Raw genomic sequence first — 26,041 nt, 5'->3', positions numbered from 1 at the left:
GGGGAGGGGAGGAAGTGACAGCCCTGCAGCTACCAGCCAAAGCAAGGCTCCTGGGTTAACGAGCTACCTCCAGCACAGCACTCAGAAAAGAAGTGAAGCTTTCCTTGGCCCAATGCAGATCCCAGGAGATCAAGTGCCACAGAAAGCCCTTCTGCCTTCACCTTCCCCTTGCAACCTGTGCAAGCATTATGCCAGGCACATGGGGAACAGAACAAGTGAGCAGAAACACTGGAATGACAACCCCTGGCCAACAGATGATAATTAGATCAAGTTCTCATCAACACACATTCCTCTCAGTTACAGAAACAGATGGGGCTTTTGGAAAGCCAAGGTCACCCTGACAGCCATCTCTTCTGGCCAAAGCAAGTGTGCCCTGGTGTGCCTCCACAGAAGTGGGCTGAAATACCCCAGAGTGCCAAAGCAAAACTGCCTTGTGTGCTGAGGAGGAACCCAGTCCCACATGTCACTGGAAGCAGAAACACCCAGACGAGAACTCCAAGCTTGGGTCTGACCCGATGACTTGGACAAAGTTCAAGCAATCTCCTGTCCCTCCCTTGCAGGGGAACATGAGGTTCTCAGCACAGCTTTGGGGGCCACAGCACTGCTAGCAGCAGCCCCACCACTGGCAGGGTTTGGATCCTGGCACTGGCCGGGGCCTCTTGTCTTGGGTTGAGCAGAGGAAGCAGCCAGTCCAAAGCCGAACCAGGCAGGTTCCTGCGAATGCTTTACTGAGGTTTGAAAACATCAAGCTAACTTTGATTTTTATTTTTTTTTTGCCATGCTTTATTTTCGCATTTCTGCACATCTCTGCACTTTGTTGGCTTTGGCACGTACCTGAAGCTGTAATTCCACAAGAGCAGCTGATCCCTTCATGCCTCTACTCTGGCAAAACCAAGGAGTAAGAGAAGCCTCATACAAGTTGCTTCTAATTTTGTGAGTTTTCCAGATCTCAGTCCAGGCAAAGAGCTTCTAATGAGTTTGGATAAGCTCTGGATAGTCCTCTGAACTTTCAAGTGCCTCAGGAAAACAGAATCAAACACGGAGCCTGGGACTTTGAAAGGTGCGTCCGAGAGTTAGGTGCTCCTGCAACAGCACACAGATGTGACACCTTTTCATCCTAATAACTGCATCACATCAATTTTCATTGAGGTTTAAAAAAAAAACAAAGAGGAAACATATACACTTTGCTACTAAACTGATGGGAAAGAAAGAAATCTCAATTGTCTCAGTATATACCAGCCTAAACCTGCAGGGGAGTTCATTGAGGCACACCAGAAAAGTCAAAAGAGATTTATCTAGCAGGTTTAAAGAAAGGAAAGGATGAGTGGCAGCTCCTTTCTTGAAAGGTAAAAGAAGACACATTAACTCCTGTTGTCAAAATGCTGTAAAACTGGCTTTTGACTAAGAACACCATAACACTGCTTGTAAATGGTGTAATTGGTTTGTGTGAGGTCATGAAATTCAACATGCCTACGCTTGCCCATCCCCTGGAGCAGAGTCAGCTGCAAGAGAACATGACACATGGACAGACAGGTGAAAGTAAAAAGATTCATGTTTCATGCAGCTCATTAACCAGGGCTAAAATGTGCTTAGGAATAAAGTTAAGGATGTGAATGGCTATCTGAGAGCTGGAAATTCCTGTACACTTAAGGGGGTACATCACATCCATTAGCTCCATCTACTTTCTTCAAAAACGTGGCACTCAGCAAGCACATGCTGTTCCCTCCTGCTTCGCAGTCACCTTCCCTGGTTAGAGTCATTCTGGGACCTCATCATCATCAGGACAGAGCGTTCAGCAGAGAGCAGTGCTGTCCTGGTAGAAAGACAAGCAGATGTTGGAAGCATGGTAAAGGAGCAGAGCACAAAGCACGCAATGTGGTTCAAACATTTAGACACTGGGAGAACTGCTGGAATCCCTTCTGTTTACGTTTCCAGACATCTCCATCAAGTAAGGGGTAATTAAACACTACAGCAATTGGGTGATAGGATGATTTATTTCTAAAGCACCCTCACAGCCTGAGGCTTTGCAAAGCACATGGAGACATGAACCTTACGCCAAGGAGGAGAAAGAAAAGAGCACCACATGCAACCCGGCCGAGGGCAGGAAAGGAGGAGCGGACACGGGCCAGCACTGGAAGGTGACGTAGCTCTTTACTTTGCTGTCAGCTCAGGCACTTTCATCTCTGAGGGGGGTGTTTATGAATCCAGGAAGTAGTGCCAGAAAGTATCACATATGCCAATTGTCCCACTTGGAAAGCAGAGTCCAATACAAAGAGGGAATCCCAGAGAACAACTGTTGATGAAGAAACAGAACTGGAAGAGCCAAACCAAGGTGAAAGAACTTGCCCAGGGTCACCGTGGCAAGGTGTGGGGTAGAGGCAAGAGGTTCCAAACCTCTGTCCATTTAACTGCTGCACTTCAAGAAAGTCACTATTCCCTGGGTTCCCTGGCTTCTGAGAAAGTGAAGACCAAGGGGAAACAAGCTAGGGAATGACACAGAGCTGTGACGGGAGGCCAAAGACATATTCCAGAAGGGATGAGCAGTAGATGCAAAGGCTGCCACAAGGAAAATTGAGGATGCTAACAAAGGCATTTCCACCACAAGGATGGTGAAGCCTGGAGGTCTGAGAACATCAATGACCTAGGAGTTTTTTGCTTCAGGAGGAGCTACATGGTCTCTGGAAGTTTTTTTCAGTCTTGCTTGTCCTAAACTCATTCCCTGTAAAAATCACAGAAGTGGAAAAGCAGCAGCAGCCTGTCCATCTCTGAAAGGCATGGAGAACAAAAGGCATACTGCCCTGACATGGAGGAGGTCAGGAGACCAGACCCTCAAAGCCAAGGACCCTGGGAATTCAGCTTCACATTCAGCCCTACTTCACAGTCCGTTTATTTTACATGTTTATTTAACATCTACATGAATCAAGGCAATATTATTTCACAAAAACAGAAAACTTGGCTTCCCTTATTCAAACATTTGGACAAGGAAGGAAGAAAGCCCAGCTCAGGATTTGGCTGGTTAAAGAAAAAGGAATATGCAGTTATTACCCTGTTGTCAGTGGTTCAAAACCAGGCTGATTGGAGGAACTGAATGCGATTGCCATCTGGCAGTTGTTTGGGAACCTCCCTAGAAGAAGTCATGGCCCCAGCTCAGATCCAAGCAGATAAGAGCCCTGCAAGGGCAGGGAACAAGGCAGTGCTTTGATTTTTCCTGGAGAATGAGGTTCCAGGGAACCTGAAGACCTTCTAGAAAAGTGAATGTCACAGCACAAGAAGGCTTATACAGCTCTTGTAGCACCCATGTGGGACAAAAAAAGGCAGACCTGCACACCCCTCCCAGACCCACCACGCTTCTACCTGCCTGGCATCTCCCAGAGCATTCAAGCACCCAGAACAGCAATCAGCAAGAGCAAGGGCTGGTCAGGTTAAAGGCTGCTAAAGGCTGGCTGACAATACCAACAGCACAAGGTCATAAGCTAGAGCTGCCAAGTCCTTTAAAGCAAACTAGGGTTGTTGGTTTTTCCTCCCTTCCCCTGAGAATAACATTAAACACCAAGGCAGCTGCAGAAGCCTTGTTTTTCTAGAGATTCCCAAGGCAGCTACCATCTCTTGCCTTTAAATCAAGATTGGATGGGTTTTTGGAAGAGATGCTTTTGTCAAATGGAAGTTATTGGGTTCAATAAGGGTTGAAATTCTCTGGCCTGTGTTGTGCAGGAGGTCACAGCCTGGATGATTTAAAGTCCCTTTTGGTCCCGATATCCATGAAAAAAAAACAATGGAGCCTCCCATATTAGAAGTGAAAGAATAAACAGCAGCAAATATAATCATCAAATGCAGACAGCCCTTGCCCACAGTATAGCCGTGAGCAAAATGAAGGCTCTTTGGCTCTGCTCATTAATCACAAGGATTCAGATTTGTTACTGAGGTCTTTTATCCTACTTTCTAAATGAAACAAGGTTTATGGAGTCATGCTGTATGCACGTGCATGTTTCATCATATCCAGTGTTTGAGCCTGTTATACACTTTTGACAGGGAATGGAGATCAGAGATATTAACTTACTTCAAGTTTGGCAAAAGAAAGAAAGTGGGTAGAAGGGAAAGAGCACGATTAGTGTTTCCAGTGAAAGAAAAGCAGTAGCGTTAAAAGAGATCTGGAAAATCCCATGGGGCAAGCATAAGAGGTTAGCGATGCCCCCACTGTGGGGAAATAAAAAGCTTTGGTCATGATTGTCATGCACTGAGGAACCTACTCAGGCAACACTTCTCACTAGTCTGGATTTTCTAGTGTCTAAGGAGGAAAAAAGTTCATGCTGCAGTTTTAATACAATTAATAAAACTTGAACGAGCCACCAGACACCAATCAACAGTAAACTGAGCTCTAGCAGTTTCACTACTCACAGAATTACTTTTATTTATGGCTAATAAGCCACAGCACGGATGGCAGAGCTTCAGAGCAGCTGAGAAACCTCTCCATCATGAGGACTATAGCACAGATACATTTGGGAGTACTGATGGGCTGGGGCCAGCGCCTCTGCAGCCCGCTATACATGCACCCCTAATGAGCAACAGAGCTGTCTGTAGGGCTTACATAGTCTCCACCAAAAGAGAATTTAATTTAACAGTTTATTCTGTCCATATTCTTCTGGGAAAGAGAACAGTCAGAGGAAAAAGCAAAGATTAGTCCCAGTGCCATTTAGGGTTTTCTACTTCTTTGTTACACTTATAATTTTACTCCTATAGGTTGGACACCTTATGCAGAAGTCAGAAGGTAAAGAATTCTGCTGCAACCTCCTCCTCCTGGCCAGCAGGCACTTCTCTCACTGTTCTCGGGTAGAAATCACTGGAAATGGGGCTTTTTGCTCATTTCCTTCTATATGCAACACTGTTGGCATCAGTGTAGCTATGGGAGCAGGTTTTGCTTACTAGCAGTAGCTGCAGAAGCCCAAGAATGCAGGATGCTGATTTATATAGGTCCTACAGAAATGACATGAACTCCCCCCCCCAGTCCCTGTACATCTCAGCACTAAACTAATCAACTCAGATCAATAGGTCTCAATGGGTGCAGATTCACCACAAGGCTTTGCTGTAGTGAGAGGAGGACAAGCACATTTCCAGAATAGAAACAAAGAGCTCTTCAAAGTTTTTAAATAATATACACTAAAAGCTGTGCCTGTCCTGTGCCCCAGGACTACTTGGCCCCACAGAGGAAGCTAAATTTAATTTCCAGAAACAGAACCACTCTGCATCCAACATAAAGTTAACATCTGAGCACCTTTGAAATCTCAGTAATGTTGAGTGTTTTTCCAAGTAGAAGTAGTTTAATGAATCTGGCTGTGACTGCTGAACCTCATCATTTTTGCAGGTTTGCTCCATCAACACATAACTCTGTTTGCTTTCGTTTGGGCAAAATCCAGTTTCCTTCGCACCAAATCATCTGGACCAGCTTTTGGAAAACCCAGTCTGGCCAGCTACTATGGAAAACCTGGCTTCACCTGAAACAGTAATGAGTAAAACTGTGAATGGGACAGTCAGAAGTAATAATTTCCATGGAAAATCCCGAGTTTTAACAACCGGGCATTAGAATCACCTCTTAGTCCTCCTCCAGGAGGGAGACTGGGCTACATCATGCACCACAGTCCTTCTTTCCTTCCTTCTCCCCATGTTCTGCCCTTGCCTAGCTCAACCCAAGTAAAAACTCATCCCTCTAGACATTTCCCTCACTTAGGCTCTCATTCCTGCATCTGTAAAGGCTGGTAGGAGAATCATATCAAAGGTATCATGGTCAGATACCAAATGAGAGAAACCAAACTCCCTTGCTTGAGCCCCTCCACCCTGAGCACTGCTCTCTGCAGCCCCTGGCCCGGCAGGTGCTGCCTGCTGAGGCTAGCATTTTTACTCTTACTCCTCTATTAGATTTCAAAAGGAGCTTAAAATCCAGCTGACACGACTAAATTATCAATTCCACATCAGGTAGGGATTTATAGCTTGTTCTCAGAGCTGCAGTTTAAATGCGCTCTCTCACACCCACGTAGAAAACTAAAAACTTTGCAAAAATAGTGGAAAAACAGACAAACAGAGTTTTTTACTGGGTCTAGCACAGCTCAGATACAGCCCCAGCAGGCCAGGGTAATGATCCTCACCTTGCCTGGTATCTCAGGCAAGGCAGGGCAAGGTGCCCGTGCAGGAAGCCCACAGAACAAAATCCCATTCACCCTTGGAGAGCCCTTTGCCCACCTCACCAAGTGCCCATGCCCTGTAAGCAGAGTTACGAGCAGCTCAAGCACCAAATTCCCGCTCTGCGTGAGCCCCCGATGACCACGGTGGCAGTCCAGGAACCAGAGCTTGGGCTCAAATTAGCAAATATTGAGGAAGTTTTTAGCCAAAACCAACAGCGCTGGGAACGGCATGGTGCCGGGTGTGGAGCAAACAAAGGCTGGTTTATCATGGCACCGACTGCAGCTCCCCCCCCGAGATAGCACTGGCGGCACCCCAAGCAAAGCAGCGTCAGCAGAGGAGGGGAGGCAGGGCATGGAGGGGGAAATTCAGCCAGAACAGCCTTTGGGAGGGAATTAGACAACGCCAAAACAAGTCAGAGGGCAAATGCTTAGAGCTCACCAAGTTTTCTTGTTGACTACATGGCTTAGTATGGTGAAGGCTAAACAACAGATTCAGGTGCAACTTGGGAGTGTGAATGAGCACAGAAAGAAGAACATCACATAGAAATGCTGTCCTGCCCAGCTACATGATGTGCTGACACACCTATCCTCAAAAAAGTGCAGCTCACCAGACCAAGTCACTTCAGCTTGCTGTAGGCAAGTCCTCTGTTCAATTTCATCTTTTTTTTTTTTTTTTTGGTCTGCCCTGGCAAGATTTATGCAAAAAAATTTTATGCAAATTGGTTGGAGTTAAGGAGAACTCCACACAACACTCTGACAGCATTGTCACAAGGGCAGAAGGAATCATGAACAGAGCTATGGGCAGTTTCTGCTTTCGCAGTCCCAGCCATGATCAGGAACAGTGCAGCACCAGAAGCCTTCGGGCAGAGCCTGCTTCTTGTGGCATTTGTCTCAGCTTTGCCAGTTCTGCCATTCCCGTAAGGACCAGGACAGCTTGGTGCTTATCCAAACCACAGCTCCCAGCCTGTCTGAATCCAGCGACCATGCCCATGGGACCACAAAGCTGTGGGTCAGTAGCCAAGCAATGTACATGGAGGTGCCCTGCCTGCCCTCCCCAAACACCTCACCCCCACCACGAGCCCCTCTGGGCACAGCAGGGACACGTCCCCTACTGCTGGCTGTACATTTGTGCCTAAATAAAGCAGAGCAGAATAACAAGAACTAAACTTCAATTTAGTCTCACTGTTTGGGTGGTTTTTTTTCTTTTTTCTTTTTTTTTTTTTTTTGGCTTCTTTCTTTAACAGCTCCTTTATCACGTCACCAAGTAAGACATCTCTTTACGAGTAAACGTACGCTGATGCTTTGTGAAGGGGGGAGGAAAGACACTGGTTTCTCTGCAGTGTCAGCTTTCAGCAGGACACACACATCCCCACAAAATCCAAACAGCCCATTAGGGGCTGGGCAGCCAAACAAACGGCCCTAAGGAGCGTGGCTGGACAGCTGCTGTGCCTGCTGTCACCCCGTCCCCACCAGCAGCCCCCAGCCCCTCGCAGGCCAGCGCCCAAGGACCCCCCGCGCCAGGGGATGGTTCACCCTGCCATGGCTCATGGTGGCCAAGCTGTGGTCATCACACCAATTGCTGTGTTTATACCACATCAAGGAGGGGTAAAATGGCATCGTGCAAAAGCTTTAAGAGGAGCAGCAACTCAACAGGACTTGACCCAAGGAGCCAGGCAAGCAAGCCCCACAGCCCTTTAATCCCATTCACCACAGTCACGGCACCCACAGCCCATGGGGCTGGCTGGGCTCTGGGTGGTGATCGGCCCTGCCCCTGGGCCACCAGGACCCAGGGGAGGACAGAGCTGGCCCAGCCCCACTCCCTCTCCCAAAAGGGGTCAGAGTTTGCCCCATCTGTTTGCTCCCACTTGGCGTTTCTCAGGCTGCGCTCCTCTTTTTGCTTTTAACAAATAACCCCCCGTTTTAATTAGACTCTGGCCCCATCACAATTATTTCCTTATACATCCTTGCCTTTTATCTGCCTATCAGAGAGCTGTCCATCAGATTTAGGATGCCCCACAAAGCTGCTCCTCAGCCTTTGAGTGTCCCCATTGACTTGGGACGGGATCCCAGGCTGGGGAAGCCGCCATCGGATCCTCATCCTTCACCCAGCTTTCATTTCCTCCTGACACCACGAGTCCCAGGCTTCTCCTCTTCACCTTCTCAGTGATCCCCAGCCACCCCAGCAGCCCGGCAGGCTGGTGGCGATGCCACCGAGTGCTGTGGTTGCCATGGGGGCAGACGGATGTCCCTCGGGGTTCCCATAGCACCGGGCGAGACACGCACCAGAGGGAAGAATACACACCCGCCAAGCTGTTCGCAGCCCATCCAAGCACCTCACAAGTCAAATAACTCCTTTTTTCCCCCCCCACCTCCCAGCACCATGTGAGCTTGGAGGCTCCCCTACTCATGGGGACAGCACTCACTGTGCACAAAAAGCTTAAATAATTGTCCTGGCTGACCTCCTGGAGACCAAACCAGAATTCACCGGGGGTGTTCAAGCGTGGCCAAGGGCAGGGTTTGGCTGCGGTGAGCGGCCCCTCAGCCAGTTTGCATTTCACAATTCTGGCGTGCAGTCCTTGCTGCGGGGTGGTGTGGGGCTAGGGGCTGGGTCACAACAAGCTCCTCAGAAACCTGCATTTCCCGCTTGGGAGCACCCCTAACACAGGAGTACTGGGGGATGGATGGAGGGAGGTGCTGCTGGCTGGTGCCCTGACCCTCACTGCACAGCCCCAGAAAGGATGCAGCAGTGAGGATGGATCCCCTGACCCCTGACCAGGGCCAAGCACGCATGGATGTCTCCTTGTTCCCACCCCCCCTCCCCCCCCTTACATCTCCCCCCTTACATGCAGGAGGGAGGAGAAAAGGACATATGCCAAAGGTGTGGTGGTCTCCACAGATGAACAACCCCCTTCCAGCCCTCATCACAAGGCACAAAAAGGTTTCCACTGACCTCTGAGCAGTGCCTCACAGACCTCTGGTCACACTGCTGGAGACAAGGCTTCATCAGCCGCCAGCAGGCAAGAACTGCATCCCTTAAAACTTGCTCTGACGTCCCGTTTCACTGTGATGTCAGCCTAAAGATAATGGGGGGAGGGAAGCAGGGACCCTGAATAAGCACAGGGTGTGACCAAACCCAGAACAAGCTTTGCCTATGAATTCAGCATCCCGCTCCTTCTCCAGGCCTTCAGACCCATATCACCCCCCAGATCTCCCCATGAGCAGGGGAAGGCAGCAATGCACCAGCCAGCTGGCCACCACGGTGAAAGCGGGAAGAATTAGCCCCCGTCATACACAAAAAGAATTAGAATTACTTAATCTCCTCCCCTTATCAGCGGTCTCAAGTGTCACTTTTTTTTGAGAGGGAAAGGCAGTGGAAATTCCTGCAAATCTTTCCTACAATTAAGGAATTGACAAGATTTTTCAGCTTTTTCTCCCTGGTTGAATAATTAGTCCATAAAAGAAACAATCTTTGCAGAGCATATAACTCACAATAGGCTGAAACATTATCTCAAACTATTCGTCTGCTTCCTGCTTAAGTAAACATATTAGGAATGTGTGTGTATATATTTCTTGGGCAGCTTAAAAAAATAAGAAGAAAGGAGGTATATAGAGTCTCCTGCTTTTGAGTAGCATGTTGTTTACGTTTTTACAAGCACAGATCATATTTATAGCTGAACACGGTGTGAAAGTGCAGGCAAGCTGGGAAACATTTGTTAGGTTTAATGATCTTTTATTTAACCAGTGCAGAAAAATGCATCCCTTTGGATTGATTCATGGCATGAGTTGTATGGAAACCTTCGTCCCCGAGAAACAAAAAACCTCAAAAGGTCAATCTGACATTTCAGCTTTCTCCAACATCCAGAGATGTTCAGAGAGCAAAATCCCCAGTCCCACAGGCCAGACAGGGTTACAGCAGGGAGAGGATAAAGTGCAGCTAGAGACATCTCAGGACACAAAGCGGAGCCTTTCAGGTCACCTGGGCTGGAAGGGTCCCAGCTGGCACCGCAGCAGCCCCTCTCCACACTTCATGAAATAGCCTTTTGGTTGTGTGGCATCCCCATTACTCTAGCAACAGTTATCCAAGGCCCAGTCACTAAAAACAGAGCTGAGAAGAGCTTTTCTCAGCTTTCAGCTGCCTGCACCAAGTGCCTGCTTCAGAGAGCAAGCCACCTAAGCAGAACAGCTTCTCCTGCAGGCCTGTGGTTAGGCAGTCACGAGCTTTTACAGTTTGACACATCTCATCTTGCCAAGGTTGTTGCATCTCCACCCTGCTGCAGAATTAACTCAGCCCTGGACCAGCCTGTGCTGAGCAGAGCAGCAACCAACTGCAGGGCTCTGCAGCCCATGCTCAGCTCCCACCACTCCCCCAGGGCAGTGTGTACACACATCTGTGTACCAGTACTTTCTGCCTGGAGGAGAAGAGCTGAGAGGTGCTTCCATGGTGGTAAATGGGAATGGCACACAGAGACATGCACTGGAGCACCTCCATAAAGCCAACAGCACAGCCAAGTGAGCCCAAGGGATCTGGGGCAGCAGAGGCACCCTGGGACGAGCATCCCTGCAGGCACAGGGAGCAGCCAGCCTCCATCCTGAGACATCCCCCAACTTCTCCCCACACAGCTAGGTGCTTTTTCGGCTGCGGATGGAGCTCCCTAAGCCCAGCCCAGCCAGCACCACCCATCTTTCCCTTCAGCCTTTACCACAGATGTATCAGGTCACAAGCGGGTTTGCAGGAGTAATACAGGAACCACAAGTTTCATACTTGCTGCAAGTGCTTTAGCAGCAGAAAAAAAAGGAGGATTTTCTTCCAGAGATCACCCAGAGGAGTCACATAACTTATCCACTGTCAAGCAAGCAAACACCTGTCTCCTGCTCTCTCTCAGGTATGGCTGCAGGGCTCCAAGCCTCCACAGTTAGCTCTGTATCCCACCAGGGGTTTGGGGAATCACATACACAAACACTTCCTTGCAGCCTGCACAAGGAGGCTGCTGCCTCACAAGGCTGACTGCCCTCACCCACATCCGTGGAACTTCACTTGCTCCTCCTGCCTCTTCCCATTACCCTCACAGGGCTCAGGGGTGAGGAAGAGCAGAACAGCAAAAGCTGCTTCGTGCTGGCCATGTCTTAGAAAATCCTCAGGTTTTCCAGTACTTGACAAACCACAAGTTAAATCAGTGATCAAGACTGAAGAAGGGAGCAAAGCTCTCCTCTCAGCTACATTGCCTTCATCCACCTAGATTTTCCTTTCATCCCACAGCTTCAGGAGAGACAAGTCTGAAGGCAAAGGGAAGCAATTCCACAGTTTTGCTCCTAATACCACTCTAACCTTCCCCATGGACTAAACAGCATCTTTGAAAGCCACAGTCCTCTGAAAAGGCAGCCCCAGGGCTCTGACCCCAGGCCAAGCAACCTTGATTATTCTGTTTAAGTGATTGCTGTATGATTTCTTCCCTGAAAAGGAGGTCTTCTTCCCTGCAACTGCACACCCACCACCCTCTCAGCCCCCAGCACAGCCTCTCCACCTACCTGCAGCCCCCCCTCCACAGCAGGCACGAGCTTGCAGATGGACAATTCTTGTAGTAGAGCTGAAGGAGGCTCCCACCTCATCCCACCCTCCCCACACAGATGGTGATACCTATTCCCAGCAGGTCACAGACACCTACAGAGCAATGCTAACTGATAAACTTCAGCTGAAATTTTCTTGGGGGGGGGGGGGGGGGGGGGGGGAACAAATCAAAACAAAAAAGAACAAAACAAACAAACAAAAACAGAAAAACTTCTAACTTCTCCCCAAAATTTATACCAAATCAGCAAACTAAATAAACTCCTCTAGCAGTCCTCTGTGACAGTTTAGCTGGATCATTTCAGCTCTCACTCATTTGTAACGCCTCAACAGCTGCAGTGACTTAAAGCACAAACTGCACACACCTGCTCCACACAGCCGCTCCTGCACCGGGGACATTTGCCCTTGTGCCTGCCCCTTGGCTGCTCCGGCTGATGCTGGGCACCAGCAGCCCCCCAGAGGGGTGGGATGAGCTGGGTCCCCAGGGGAAGCAAAGGCTTTAAGCATTTGCAATAAGGCCGCCTGGCAGAGCTCTCGGTTTCTCTGCAAACGCCACCAAAGAAAGCCAAGGTGCCGTGCCCCAGCCAGCATTGCTGTTCTGGCAAGTGCTCCCAGGGTGGAGCTCGCCCAGCTGCCCATTTCCACGTTTGAGGGTGATGAGATAAAGAGCTCATGTGTGACTCGATGCAGCAAGCTCCCTCTGCCCTTCTCTGGAAAGGCAAGGTTTATGGGCAGCCGACCAGCCGGTCAAATTGCACAAACCAGACAAATCTCACAACAGATCTTCCTCGTGCCTGCAGAGTGCCTCCCCTGCAACTGCAGAGGATCTCTGGGAGGGTTTGGCTCTCGCTGAGAGCCCACCCTGCTCTGCTCCTCTCTGCAGCGATGAGCAAACCCTGTTTGCCAGGAGATCATGGACCGGCACCTCCAGCGGTGCACACACCACCTGCGTTTGCTGAGGAGCCTCCTCCCCTTCCACCACCAGAGCACAGGAGAGTTTTCCCACCCTCGCATTTAACAGCAAAGCCTCTGCCAGGCTTTAGGGCTTTGGCATCCAAATCCCTGATGCAATCGCCTTCCTCAGCCTGTATGGCACAGCTCTGAAGTGCTGGAGAGCTGCGTGCTCCTGGGGTGCTGAGCCAGCCGCAGCTCCACAGGGCACCACCGGCCAGCAGAGCACAAACCACTGCTGGGCCATGCCCTGGGGCTAGGGATGTCCCCTCGGGGCTACCAGCCAGGCTTTGACATCTGCTGCATGGTGTTTGTTCTCCAAGGATCCAAGAAATGCAATGCATGAATTAAAACTCAACCTGCTTACAAGGAGTTGGATTTACCCTCACCAAGCACGGTGCTGAGGGCTTGTTGTGTTGGCCCAGCTCTGTCGTTGGGGCTTTTGCACATTTTGCTTGGAAATGTTCTGCCTCAGCTCTTGCGGGAACCAGGCTTGCAGCGCAGGAGCCGCTTGCTCGCTGACTCCTTCTCCCCAGCCTTCCACTGGTCCCGCTTCCATAGGCTGTGGGACAGACACTTTTTTTCCACAACAGACAACCAAGAAAGGTCCCAAAGCGGGTGCACCTTGTAATGTCTTTGGCAAAACATGGTCTGGATCAGTCCTCCTGCCTTCACAGCAAGGTCCAGCCAAGAGCAAAGGCTGCAGGATGAAGCTGAAGGTTGTACCAGAGCCACAAGTGCCACAGGGCTCGGTGGGACAATCGCGCGTTTGTCCTTGGGATGAAAGAAGGAATTCAGATTAGGCTGTGGTGAAGCCCAGAACACATGCTGTGGAGATTTAATGGGACTTTAATCACTGATTTTAATGGGATTTGTGAGAGGTCCCACAGGGTGCAGGAGGAACACAGCTCCCTGTTTGCACCCCACTGTGGGAGCAGCAGCCCCCTGTACGGTTTCCCTGCTCCACTTCGTGCCCACCCTCCAGCAAGGGAAGCTTCCCCTGCTCCAGGGCTAAGGAGAAGGGTCTGCTCTGAGGCTGGGGATGACAGGGGACTCCTGCACACAGGGAAGGCAAAAAAATTTCCACAGATGCCTACACAGCATTTTCAGAGGCTGTTCTGGGGCAGGGATCACCGTACAACCTGTCCCGACTCACTCCCAATCCTTCAAGGGCTGTCGGCACCAAGGAAAAGCAAAATGATCCCTCAGGGCTCCCACTGTGATCCCCAGCACCCTCAGTTAGGAAATCTGCTTGCTTCAAGCAGAACAACTCCCCTGCACGTGCTCTTCTGCTGCCGGTGCTGAATGGAGCTCACTGCGGGGCCAAGGAACGGCCCCGTGCACCATGCACCACATGCACCTTTCACTGCCTGATACCCTCCTACACCAGCCAATTCCTACAAGAAATGCCCCTTTTCAGAGCCAGAAAGGTGAAGTTATGTCTGCTTTGGTTACACAGACTGTTTAGGTATAGATGTGAACTCCCAGCCCTGACACCATCCAAACCGCTCACTGCCATGCCTGGACCAGGACTTCCAGGAGCAAACTCTTGGAACAAGCTGATGTGAGCCAGGCCCAGCATGGAGCATGTCTGGGACTCGTGGGCTGATGCTTGCAGTGGCTCAGCTTGATGCATGCACCTCGGCTGCTCTCACATATCCCCAGCTGTGGCCCCAGGGGACCGGGCAGCTTTCAGCCAGCAGCGACGTCCCTGCGTGGGATTGCAGCAGCAAGAACCACATGGGGGAAAGAGGCACTTGAATAACATGGGGGGTGGAAAAAACAAATTTCTGGAGGGTGGTGCTAAGAAGAGTATATCTGGTGGTTACTGCAGAGCCATCAGCACATCCCTGGCTCCAGGGGCAAGGGCAGGGTGGTCACAGGGGCAAGATCAGGGCAGGCTGCAGCACCCACACTGCGCTCCTCCGACACAGCACGCCCAAGGGCATGGCCCTGCTCTCTCTCGTGCCTCAGTTTCCCCATCAAAGAGGCTTGGTAACCCTTTCCAACTACTCTGCAGGAAGGTTGAGCCTGTGAGGAGGAATGGGGTTTGGAAATAGAAATGGTCACTGCTTTTCTCCGGGAAAGGTGAGCGAATGTCTTCATGACATGGTCACTTTGGGCCGGCTGCGGTAACCATTCCTGCTCCCTGCAGCAATTTTCCTCCTGCACCAGGAGCCGCCGGGCTGGTTGGAGGAACCACTCCATCCGAAGGTGGAAAATGCCTGGCATTGTGTCCAGCCTGTGTTTGAAGTGGGAGAAAAGCAACTTTGAATAAGCTTTTTATGGGCCCCATGGCTCTGCTTGACCGTAATGTCAGCTTGTAATTAGCAACAGATACCACTTCTGTCACTCGCGATGTTATCATCAGCCGTCTTGCGTTTCAAAGTGAGGAGAGGCATGTAAATTATGGGCAATTTGGTCTCTGAAATGGGCTTTATGGTTTTTTTCTGCAAGGCAAGCAGGGAGCCTGGAGTTTGTTAGGCAGATAGCGGCCGAGCAGGCAGGGAGAGGAGCAGGGGAACGGCGCAGCATGGGACGGAGCTGCCCCTGCTCCCAAAAGGGCTGTGGGCTTACACAGGAGGTCCAGCCAACATCCCACATTGGGACCAGGGGCTCTGCGAGGTCTCATTCACACCCTGAGCCCTGGGAGGGGAAGGAGCCCTCGCAGCCAGCACAGCCGTGTTCCCTACTCAGCACATCCTGCGTCCTTTGGCTGGCTAAGTGTCGGATGGCCCCAGTTCAGCTGAGGCAGTATTTTCCCCTTATTGATAGAAAACATTGCCTTCAACTGAAATCCAATTTGCAGAGAGAAGAAAAGGCTCGCATTCCCCTGAACAGATTTGATTTTCTGTAAGAAAAACAAAACCCCCAAACTCATATCATTTCCAGTTTCAACCAACCAAGTTTTACTCTCAGTTATTAAAAAAAAAAAAAAAAAAAAAAAAAGTTTCAGGGTTAATTTGTTTGTTTTTCATGTATGCATGGAAAAAGCTTACTTCTTGCAGCAGACCCTGCACGTTTCCCACATCCCTTGGCACTGCTCTGCAGCCTCACAGATCCCACTGCCAGCACTGGGCCGAGTATTCAATTTCATCTACTGCTGCAGGAATTATCGAGTGTCCTGCTCCTGCCTTGCTTTGGCCTCCTGCAGAAGGAGCTGCTCTTTGCTAGGACTCCCCAGGAAATGAGCTAAAGCAGGATCTGGCCCCTCTTTGGCTCGGCGGTGTCAAGTTCTCCCCTTTTATTTGCTGGAGGAATTCAAGCATCACTCTGCTGCTCCAATCACTCTATCTACCACTGGCAAATAGCACAGCCAAAAAGGTTATCTGCCTTCAAACAGAAATAGCTTATGTTTAGAGAAGAATTAAATTTTGTTCCCTTTAGAGCTGCAACCACATCCTCAGAGCTGTTAACCTGAATGTGAACTTCAGATAATAAAACTCTAACCTCGCCCTCCAGAAGAGCGAGCAGTCGGCAGCTACCTTGTGTACTCTCCCACTATCTGCCCCATCGATGGCTTGATAGCACAGCTTGTTTTCTTTTTCAAGGGAAGACAGCTACTAAATCTACGCTCCCCTTCCCTCTCCTTAGCACTCTGGGGCTTCTCCACAGCTGCAATGCTTTTCCATCGTCCCTGCTCTCAGTTAAATAAACATTATGACACATACTGATTGCTTTAACAAACTTTACTGTTCCACGTCCTCGGCAAAGCACGGTTATCTTTTTACAGGGAACATTCCTTTCCTGTTGCTATGCCTACTTCAGCGCCATCCAGCACGATAGCCAAGACTGCTGAGTGAACCCACAATTTCCAACCGCTCCGTTTTGCTCATCCCGAAATAGCCCTGGAGGGGCGCGGGGCCAGGCCACCGGCAGATGGGAGCCGTCAGAGCTCCTCTGCCTTCAGCCCAGGTCTTGCAGCTTGTCCCAGGCCAGCACCCGGCCCCGGCTGTCGGAGCAGGAAAGGTGTTTTCTGAAAATACCCCAAAAATGGGGACAACGGGGTGGAAGGAGGTGGGTGATGGGAGAAGAGGGGCCGAGGTGCCAGCCTGGCACGGCGAGGCTGGTGTCCTCTTCCTCCTCCTCCTGAGGCTGCATTGGGAGTTCTGTAATTTGCAGCTAAATTGCAGCATCCAAAAATATTTCTGGCAAATGGTATTTCACAACCATTCATCACTGCCGTGCACAATTTCCTTCGCATGACAGCCTATGTTTTAGGACTTACAGAGCGAGGGGAAACTGCCATTTGTCTTGGCCAAGCCAGCAGAGGCCCTGGCCCAGCTGGGGGGGGGGGGGGAGCCTGCAGCCAGCTGGTGCCAGGCGGGTGCGGGCACCGTGTCCCCCACATCCCTGCTCCAAGAAAGGAACAGGATTCAGGTTGTACATCGTTTTCCACATCTGACACGGCAGTGCCTGTCATCCATGAGGCCATTCTATGCTATTAATGGCTGCAGTGTATACATTTTAATGACAAATTTCCCTGAAAGGCAGTGATTTCTCCTTTTTCCTTCTTTTTGCTTCTTTTTGTGCAAACATTTTCTTCCTGAAAGAGCACAGGTTGGCTCTTCGAATGCTTCAGCTATCAAAGGAAGAGATAAAACCCTGGTTATCTCTGCCTGGTGAAGACCCGGATGCAATAGCTCCAAAACGTGTCTGATATGCTGGACAACACACAGAGAGGCCAGAGAAGCTAAAGATTTCTGGCAGATGGTCAGCTATAAAAGACAGCTCTTCTAGGTATCAGCTGGAGAATGTGGGGTCCCCAGCACGTGTGTATGCACAGCCCTTGCAGCTCTCTGTTAGAATATCCTTCATGCACTGAATACTTTCATGCACTGCAATCCCCAAGTATTTTCTCCTCGCTGTAAGGACACCGAGCAATACGCAGGAGTTAATTAAGATTTGTTCTTCTAATCTTTCCACGTCAGCTTTTTCACAACCCAGCCACAACACATCGGGCTGGCTGTGCATGGGAGGGAAGTACAAGGGTGTAGGCAGAGGAAAGGACTTGAAAGGAAGCTGATAACGTGCAGCCCCCGTCCCTCCTCGCCTGTTTCTGCAGCCAAGCTGACCCCCACCCACTGGGGACATTCCCTGCCTTGCCTCGTGCCTCTGCCCCCCACCAAGGCAGCACAACCCCAGCGCTGCATCCATCTCGTGGGGCTGGGAGCTCCAGGCAGGGGCACCCCAGCTGGTGGGACACCATGGGATGAATCCTGCACTGGGGCTGTGCATGGAGGCTCTCTGGAGGGAGACCTCGCACCTGTCCTGCCCCAAGAGATACAGAAAAGACAGACAACATCCCCCTTAGCCAAAATCAGCATCACCAAGGGATGCTTCTGCTGCAGCCGTGGAGGATGCGTCCCCAGCCAGAGCAGTGCTCGCAGCCTGCACGACTCAGGAAGCGGCGAAAGCGGAGAGCTGGACGTGTCCAAACCCAGACGGAGAGAGACGGCCGCGTGAATGGAGGAAATGATTCAGAATCTGGAAATGTGAGCAGCGCAGGCCGCGTGTGCTGGATCTTGAATGGGCCTCTCTCAACAAAGAGCAGTTGGGGTTTTTTTATTGGGACTCAGACAGGGATTGTTGGAAGCGTGTCAGGAGCAGGCTGGGTGCGTGCGCCAGACCCGCATGGAGAAAACCTCCTGATCTGGAAGGTCAACTGATTGTTTTCCCTTTTCACAGGTTATGCAAGCTGAAGTTTAAATGGCTGCATTCCTCACAGTCATTTGCTTTTATTAAAGGAGTAACATATATCCCCTTTACCAGCCAGTCCTACTCCTAGCAGATGTGCTGTGGGTTTTAATAGGATCAGACTGGCCATCCATGGAAAAAGCATTTCAAAGCCTTTTCTGGCCCATCAGGGTAACTTCGTTGTTTTAATTCCACCACTCATTCCTATAGAATTGCGACCAGACCAAGGCCAGCAGCACTTCAAAGGGCTCCCCACCGCACCCTGTTAGGGTGTGCTTGGCCCTGCTCCCACCCAGACCTGCAGGGTTCCCTTCGATGGCCAGGCCCTGGTCCCTGTGCCAGGCCCTCTTCACCACTGTGTGTCTAAGCTCACCTTAGCCTAATGAGCCTGTGCTACTGGTTCCTCTTGCAGCTTTTCCAAACCACTTCCTAGGCATAAGCTCTGGTTCCTGCCTGTGCATAGAAAAGGAATTGCATGGTCCAACTACCCTAGCCCTTAGCTAAAAACTGACCTTCAAGATACCCCAGGAACTTTCACACCAGCTTTCCCAGTTTTCCAGCTCAGCTGTTCTAGGCCAGCAGACCCCCCCTTCCCCAGCCCTGCTTAGGCTCTGTTTTGTCCCCACTGTGCAAGATGCAGTAGGAGCACCACTTGGCTGTTTTGCAGAGTGATCCCCTGATCACTCCACCTCCAACCCACTGTTCTCTCACCACCCTTACAAGCTGCTTGCTTCCTAAAATCACCTCTTGTCCTGGTCACTCAGCCTGCACAGGTGTTGTTCCACCTTGCCCATCTTTTAACGCTCCCTTCTGCCTTTTCCCCTTTTACATGTTGGTCGGGTAGCACAAGACCACAGACAGCAGTGAGGCTCGCGTGAAGCCCTGCGTCCCCAGATGCCTGAATAATCCCTGAGGCTGCTGCAGGAGTTGTGGCAGTCACAGCGGGAAGGAGAAGATCCAGGAAAGGCAGTTCCAGATACCATTGCTTTGAATTTCACCTCATTACATTGAAATGGGATTGAGTTTCCTCCCAGACTGTCTCTGAGAAATGCATCCATAGGGCATCAGCAGCGGGGTGCAACACTCCTGGATGTGTGGCGTGGGGTAAAGCACTTGGGACCATAAATCAGTTCTCCCCAGGACAACCTGATGAAATTGCTGAGTTCAGCCCTGAGCTGGCTCTGAAGCTGACCCCCAGGAAGGGCCAAATCGGCCTGCTTGGGAAATTAATCTCTTCCAGACCAGCCTCAGACCTGGTCCTGGAGGCAAACACACCTCTCTGCCCCTGTGTCCTCTAGCCACGGACTGGAAACACCACCTAAATTAGTGGGAAGGGAGTCTGCTTTCCTGTTTGTGCAAGAACTGACTTCTCTGAAGGCCTGCCAGTGGTGGGGCTGGCTTTGGGAGGAATAAAACACTGATGAGATGAAGGGGTGCATCAGTGAAGGTCAGTGAGCACTTTGGATTAAAATCTCCCCAGATTTATGTGAGGTTTGCATTGTTTAGCTTTCTTTTTCTCTCTGGGTGATTTCTTGCATTCCTGTGGCACAAGAAACCAAATTCATCCTTGCTCTAAATCCATTTATTTCTCTCCCAAAATTAATTTTGCTCTCACATTTCAAAGAGCAAAGATGGCAGAACAGCTTCTCATCTCTGAGAGACACTGAAGGGTTGCTTCTGCTGCAACGACACAGACACAAACACAGTTTATGCCCTCTGAGGGAGGACTGTGGACGTTTTACCTTTGGCTTCCAGAAAGCCCAGCTTACTTTGAGCCAGCTTCATAGCTTCTCTTCTTTTGGGGGAAATTAAAGAAGAAATCATAATCAGAGCCATGTTTCCAAATGCACCTATTCCCTACTATCATTTTAGGAAAAATGGTGAACCTTTACACATCACTCACCCACAGAAGAAGAGTGGGTTGGTGCAGAAGTGGAGGAAAAATTAGCAAAGTTGCACAAAGATTGAGCAACAGATGAGATGCTGTCTCTGAAGGAATGACATTATGAATCTGGTGAGGAGAAGGAACAGACTGTTTGTTGGCTTTTCTATCTAGGAAGCAGCAGGCTGCCAGAAGTCTCATGTAAATGAAAGTCCTGGAAGAGAGCAGCACGATCTGTCGAAGGGAAGGGCTGGTGCTAACCAACAGGATCAGCAATTGTTGACAGATGAACCTTCCCTAGACCACTAGGTCTGGAGAATTTCTGAGGAGTGAACAATTTCTGTCCATTACAGAGGCTCTTACAAAATCCCAGCTCAGACTCAGCTATTCCAGAAACAATTGAATAACTTCAGCATAGCAAGAAAGTATCTCAATAATCCTTCTTGATCTTGGGCCCAGAAAAGGGCCGCCAGAAGGATGCCAAGAGCTCAGACGCATGGATGATAGGTGGAGAGCACACGGTTTCAGTCTCTTCTGCAACCATTTCTCTCCTCGAATGATTCTTTCCCTCGGCCAACCCCAAAGCCAACATACCCACCAGGTCTCCTCTGCCCTCAGGGCCAGGGTCACCACTCCTGTCCTTTCCCCTGTAGCAGCCACTCTGCTTGGTCTGGGTCAGGGAGCTAAGCTGCTCTGCAGTCTTCAGATGGCTTCAGACTTTGATGAAATTTTTTCACTCCTGTTGAGCCACAGCAGTGGGAACGAAGCTAAAGAGCTCTTGCAGGTCAATACCTGGGGCCACAGACCAGGGTCATCCATCCTTTTGGGAAACATTCATCCTTTTGGGACACCAGGTAAGTGAGTGGCTCCCCCCCAGCCTGTTCCACCTGCAGAAGTCACCACCTCCTCTAACCTCTCCTCTCTCCTCGTTCATGTCATCATCACATCATTCCCCACCATACAAACCATGTTCCTAACTTCTCCTATTTCTTGCAATGCCCACTGTTTTACCCAGAATGGGTTAGAGAGAAATGGAACAAACCACTTGGATTGGAGAGGCGAGCAGATGGGACAGGCTGCTCACAGCTTCTCCTGCTGGAGCCAAGCTCCAGCGCAGGGACATGGACCAGCTGGGGAACTTGGCAGTGCTGGAAAAGAAACTGCCATGCAGAAGGGTGGCGGCAATGCCATCACTGTGCGGGACGGCCTTGGGAACAGCTGAAATGCTGTGAGGTGATGAGAACACCCAGACTACATCCAGGTGTTACTCTGGCCCATGTCCCTTTGCCCTGCAGAGGCAGGTCAAAGCCCTGATGTTTCTGCCAAACCTGGCACCTCCCCACACAGCACACCCTGGGACCATGCTCTGGAGGCGTAGGCTGGATCCGAATAACAGGATCTGAAGTCACACCAAGCAGGAATATGGCCAGGTCTGAGCTGAGATGCCTCAATATGCATGATGAGGCACAGGATCAAACCACAAATGACTTCATCTACCTGCGAATGACAAGTGCCCCCCTTTCTTTTTCCACTCCAGCCCATAACCCCTGCAGCAGCAAGTCCAGGAGCTCCTTGCTGTGGCGACTTCCCAGCAAGAGGACACTTCTGTGTTGGGTTGTCATATCTGCTCTTACAAGGAGCTCACTCCCTTCTCCTCCTGAATCTCTAGCCTGAAGCCACACAAATGAGATTTAATGACTTACCTCTAGGAGGAAAGATTCCTACCTCTGGCAGGAGACACAGGGTGTGTAAGTGCAATACTCTTTTATGAAACCTGTATGGATTTTGCTGGGATGCCTTATAAGAGAAGATGGCATTCAGTTATTTGGCATTTTTATAAGTGAACAATGGCTGCTCAGAAATCAGCTCATGCCCATCTGCAAAAGCCTGAAAAATACTGATTTTGTTATTCCAGGACACCAATATCTCATGGCTCCCATCACCTCATCCAGTAGCAGATCTGGACTCATTTTCCAGCACGTTAAGTTTAACTCTGGCCTCTTACAGCTGCAGACTGCTCAGCCCTGAAGCAGCAAGTTTAATATCCCTTTCAGAACATCATTAGCATTAACTATTTTTACTTCATATTCTTGTTATTCATGTAAGCGGATCCCCCTTCAGGCCTCGCTCCAGGCAATCTCTTGAGCATTTGCTCAAGTGCACTCGGTGCACTCCAAACCACTGCGAAGGGCTGATCCCAACTTCCCTGTATGCACAATGCTTACTAACAATTTACTTCATTTTCTTTACTTTATTTCCATTTACTGGACTCCCAGTGGACCAGTGATCATCCTTGACCATGTCCTCAGGGGTCACTAGGCACCTGACAGGCTCAGAGCCCGACTGTACCAAGTTTCTGAGGCCCCTGAGCTGGAGAAGAACCCCAGGAGCACTGGCAAGGCAGGAAGGAGCCAAGCACTGCCTTAATTAAAAGCACCCACCACGGCCAGCAGCTCAGCTTGGAGCCTGCAGTGAGGAAGAACCAGGGCAGATGCCCCTGTCACAGTAAGCAGCTGTGCAGGAGGACCTCTTCCAGCCCTGCTCTCCCCATGCACTTCACTTGGAGGAAAGAACCATTCTGGGAATTATTATTATTATTATAAAAGCAGCTTGCCAGTGTTTTTGTACCACTAGAAGTGCAAAATAGTCTTATCTGGATCTCAGGTTCACACCTAGTATTTGAACGATAGTTTGGGACCAAGCCAGATTCTTAGCTTGGAAGGATGTTACCTAGTGGCTCTGGAGTGAGGAACCCATATGTTTTTTTCCTCTCATTAGGTTTTCCTGTTTGTTTTGCATAGGAGCAATCCTGTGACCTCTACTGCTGATACAAGAAAAGACTTCTCCCAGGAAGAACCTCTCGCTCAGAGCAGGGCATTTCTCCTCATCTGCTGCAAACATCAGCGCTGCAATGTTCCCTTTTAGCACTCTGGCTGCAGCTCTCTATTGGGCCAACAAAAATAAGAAGTCCTAAAATGAAAACCTCCAGATGATCTTGGCAGAAACAGCACGTCCATCACAAATGGAAATCACATTTGATACTCTACAATGGCAGGAAACTCACCTGGTTTTATTTAGTCTCCACACAGCTATGTGCTCTTGGCTCTCCTCCAATGTATCTCTTTCGAGATAGTGTATGAAAAGAAGTCTATCTGCTAGTGGCTCTCCTTCCTTATCTAAAGCACCCTGCATGTTTGGTTTTCACTGAGGACTTTTGCTGAATTTTTTGTTTGTCTGCTGTAAAAAGTATAAGGGCACTTGGCAATTCGTGCATTTACAGCTCTGTTCCCACAACAAGGTGCTTAAAATAAAGAAATTGGCTCAGGGTAATTGCTTGATATGAGAAAGATTATACATGCAATGAACATCTGTATCGCAGCTACGGTTGATGGCTCTGAGTGCTGTATCATGTGCCAGGAGTTCTCTGCCAAAAAAAATACTCAAAAAAAAATTTTCCAACCCAACATATGCTTATATAAGACTTAAACAGTATGCAAAGAAGGTCATGAAGAAAAAAAAAAGAGAAAAAAAAAAAAAAAAAGAGAAAAAAAAAAAAGAAAAGAAAAAAAAAAGAAAAAAAAAGAGAGCGAAAGAAAAAAAAAAAAAAAAGAAAAAAAAAAAAGGAAAAAACTGGGAGTGTTGAAATAACAGGAAATTATGCAACTGATACCTGAACCTGAGCATTGCAGATCCTATCCGGAAACTCCAATCTCTCACAAAGCTCTGGTAAAATAAAACAAGTTATCCTTCTTTTTCGAAACTGAACTTGTTGGTACAGAGTCAGGTGGAGGCTTTGCACCAACACGGTCACTGCAGGCCAGGGCAGCCGTGGAAGGGGCCAAGTTTCACTTCAGCCCCAGCACCTCGCAGGGTGCGCCTCTCTCACCTCCCCTTGGCTGCACCCCACACATCACGGGACCCCCCCAGGGCTCCACACATGTCTGAGAGCTGATCCGTTGCCTGGGGTTGAATTGCCTCTGCTGCTTTTAGCGTTCAAGCTGCATGGATAAAAAGAGAATGGAGAAACAAGTCTGGAATAAGATCGGCTGTGAATTTTGGCCAGAAATTTAGGCTGGTCCAATGAAAACTTGTTTCTGAGATGAGTGCACGTAACATTTCCCACCTTGTTATTTCCATGATTTATCCGGTGGACAGCAGAGAAGCATCCCTCCTGCTCTTCTCTATGAAGCTGTTTTAGGAGCTCTGCAGTGCCCACTCCTCCTCTGCATGGGACTTAGTCCTGGACTCCCAGAAATTCACCTGGGAACCTGGGACAGAGCCGCAGAGCTCATGGCCCCCAGCAGCGAACAGGTGAGGGTTATGTGAGCTGCAGCTCACTTCTCAGCGCACAATGGGGAGCGCGGTCAGGGCTTGCCTGAACACAGCACCAGGAGCTCAGCCTTGCAGCTGCAGACTTGTCATGGGAGATCCCCATCCCCCCCCCAAAAAAAAAAAAAAAAAAAAAAAGTTCTCAGGCTCAGATAAGCTTATCTGCCCTTCTCCTTGTGCTCAAGGAGGGCTGCTGACCAGGGCTGATCTGGTTCAAAGCTGCATTGCAGTAACGAGCCCTGGGAGCCCATCCAGCCCCTGACTAACCTCTCTTGTGAACGGGGCTCAGCCTGCTCAAAGGAGCCAGCCACCAAATGGTAGCTGCAGCAGGAGGGACAAGACACAAACCTATTTGTCTCGCCAATTAGTTACATAACAAGAGGAAGGGACAGCAGAAGCAGGACCAGAAGGGTCTTCTTGCCCTGAGCAGAATGTTCATCCCTGTCTCCTGAAAGACAAAATCTGCCTGGGAAATGCTTTAAGGGGAGAGTCTTCCAGTAGCACAGTGTGAAGAAGCCTTACTGGTTTGGAGTGGAGCTGATGGGATCTTTCACAATGGCTTCAACAAGCTAGAAATTCACCATTTTCCTTCTTTAGCTTTTAGCAAGGAATACATTTAGGGTTATGCATTAACCTGCCCTCGCCCCAGTTCCTCCTCTCCCACACTACCCACCTAACTGTTAGGTTACCCTCTCCCACTGGTACAGATCCACAGCTTGCTTCCTCCTTGAGGCATGGTTCCCTTCCCACCAGCCTTGCTGGTGGGCACATTCACAGAACCTGGAGGGAAATTACTCCATCCTTGGCTGCAGAGCCCCAAAACTGCCTGAAAAAAAAGTAATAATAATGGCTTGAACATCCCCACTGCTGCCTTCCCAGGCCTAAACCCTCAGCACCTCATAGACAGCCCCACTGCAGGATCTGGCAATGCCCTCTGGCCTGGTGGGACCTGAGCCCTGTGATCATGAAGGAGCCCTTTGTACCTCCGAAATGCCGTCAGCTTGTGAAACAAAGCCCCAACAGTCCCAAGCTCCTCAGTGCTCAAGAAAATGAGTTAGCTGAGGGGCTGGGAGAGTTCCCGAGCACGTCTCAGTGGGCAGAAGCAGTGCTATCTAATCAGATGTGGATGGAGAACAAATAAAAAACAGCTGCTTTTCACCAGCTCATCTCCCAACTGGAAGAAAAAATGCATACATATACAAGAACAAGGGAAGAGGCACTGATGAGCTGTTATCTGAATTTATTGCCAGCATCTGACCCACAGTGGGGTCTTTTTTTTTTCCCTTCTTCCTTTAATTTACAACCCAGTTTCTCATCATGTCATGACATCACCCAGGGTGATGGATTTCATAAACACACACACACATCGCAATGAAAACAGGATAAACCCTAGGTCACCCTGGGCTCTGCACAGGAGCACCCCAGCAGCACTCCCCAGCCACCTTC

At 49.7% G+C, this 26,041-nt stretch overlaps 1 protein-coding gene across 1 annotated transcript in view; it reads right to left on the bottom strand.

Moving 5' to 3' along the window:
• Positions 1–24,697, bottom strand: part of LOC311420780 (importin subunit alpha-1) — a 95,160-nt gene extending 70,463 nt beyond the window's left edge. The window contains exons 1-3 of the mRNA XM_084492013.1: positions 24,390–24,697; positions 24,153–24,264; positions 23,937–23,989 (exon numbers count right to left, since the gene is read on the bottom strand). The gene's annotated coding sequence lies outside the window, so the exon portion shown is untranslated. The remainder of the gene's footprint in view (positions 1–23,936; positions 23,990–24,152; positions 24,265–24,389) is intronic.
• Positions 24,698–26,041: the final 1,344 nt, after the last annotated feature.

The sequence above is a fragment of the Aythya ferina genome (genome assembly GCF_964211825.1).
Source record: "Aythya ferina genome assembly, chromosome: 18".
Classification (NCBI taxonomy): domain Eukaryota; kingdom Metazoa; phylum Chordata; class Aves; order Anseriformes; family Anatidae; genus Aythya; species Aythya ferina.
The sequence above is the reverse complement of the archived record's forward strand: the minus strand, read 5'-3'. Positions and strand labels throughout refer to the sequence as shown.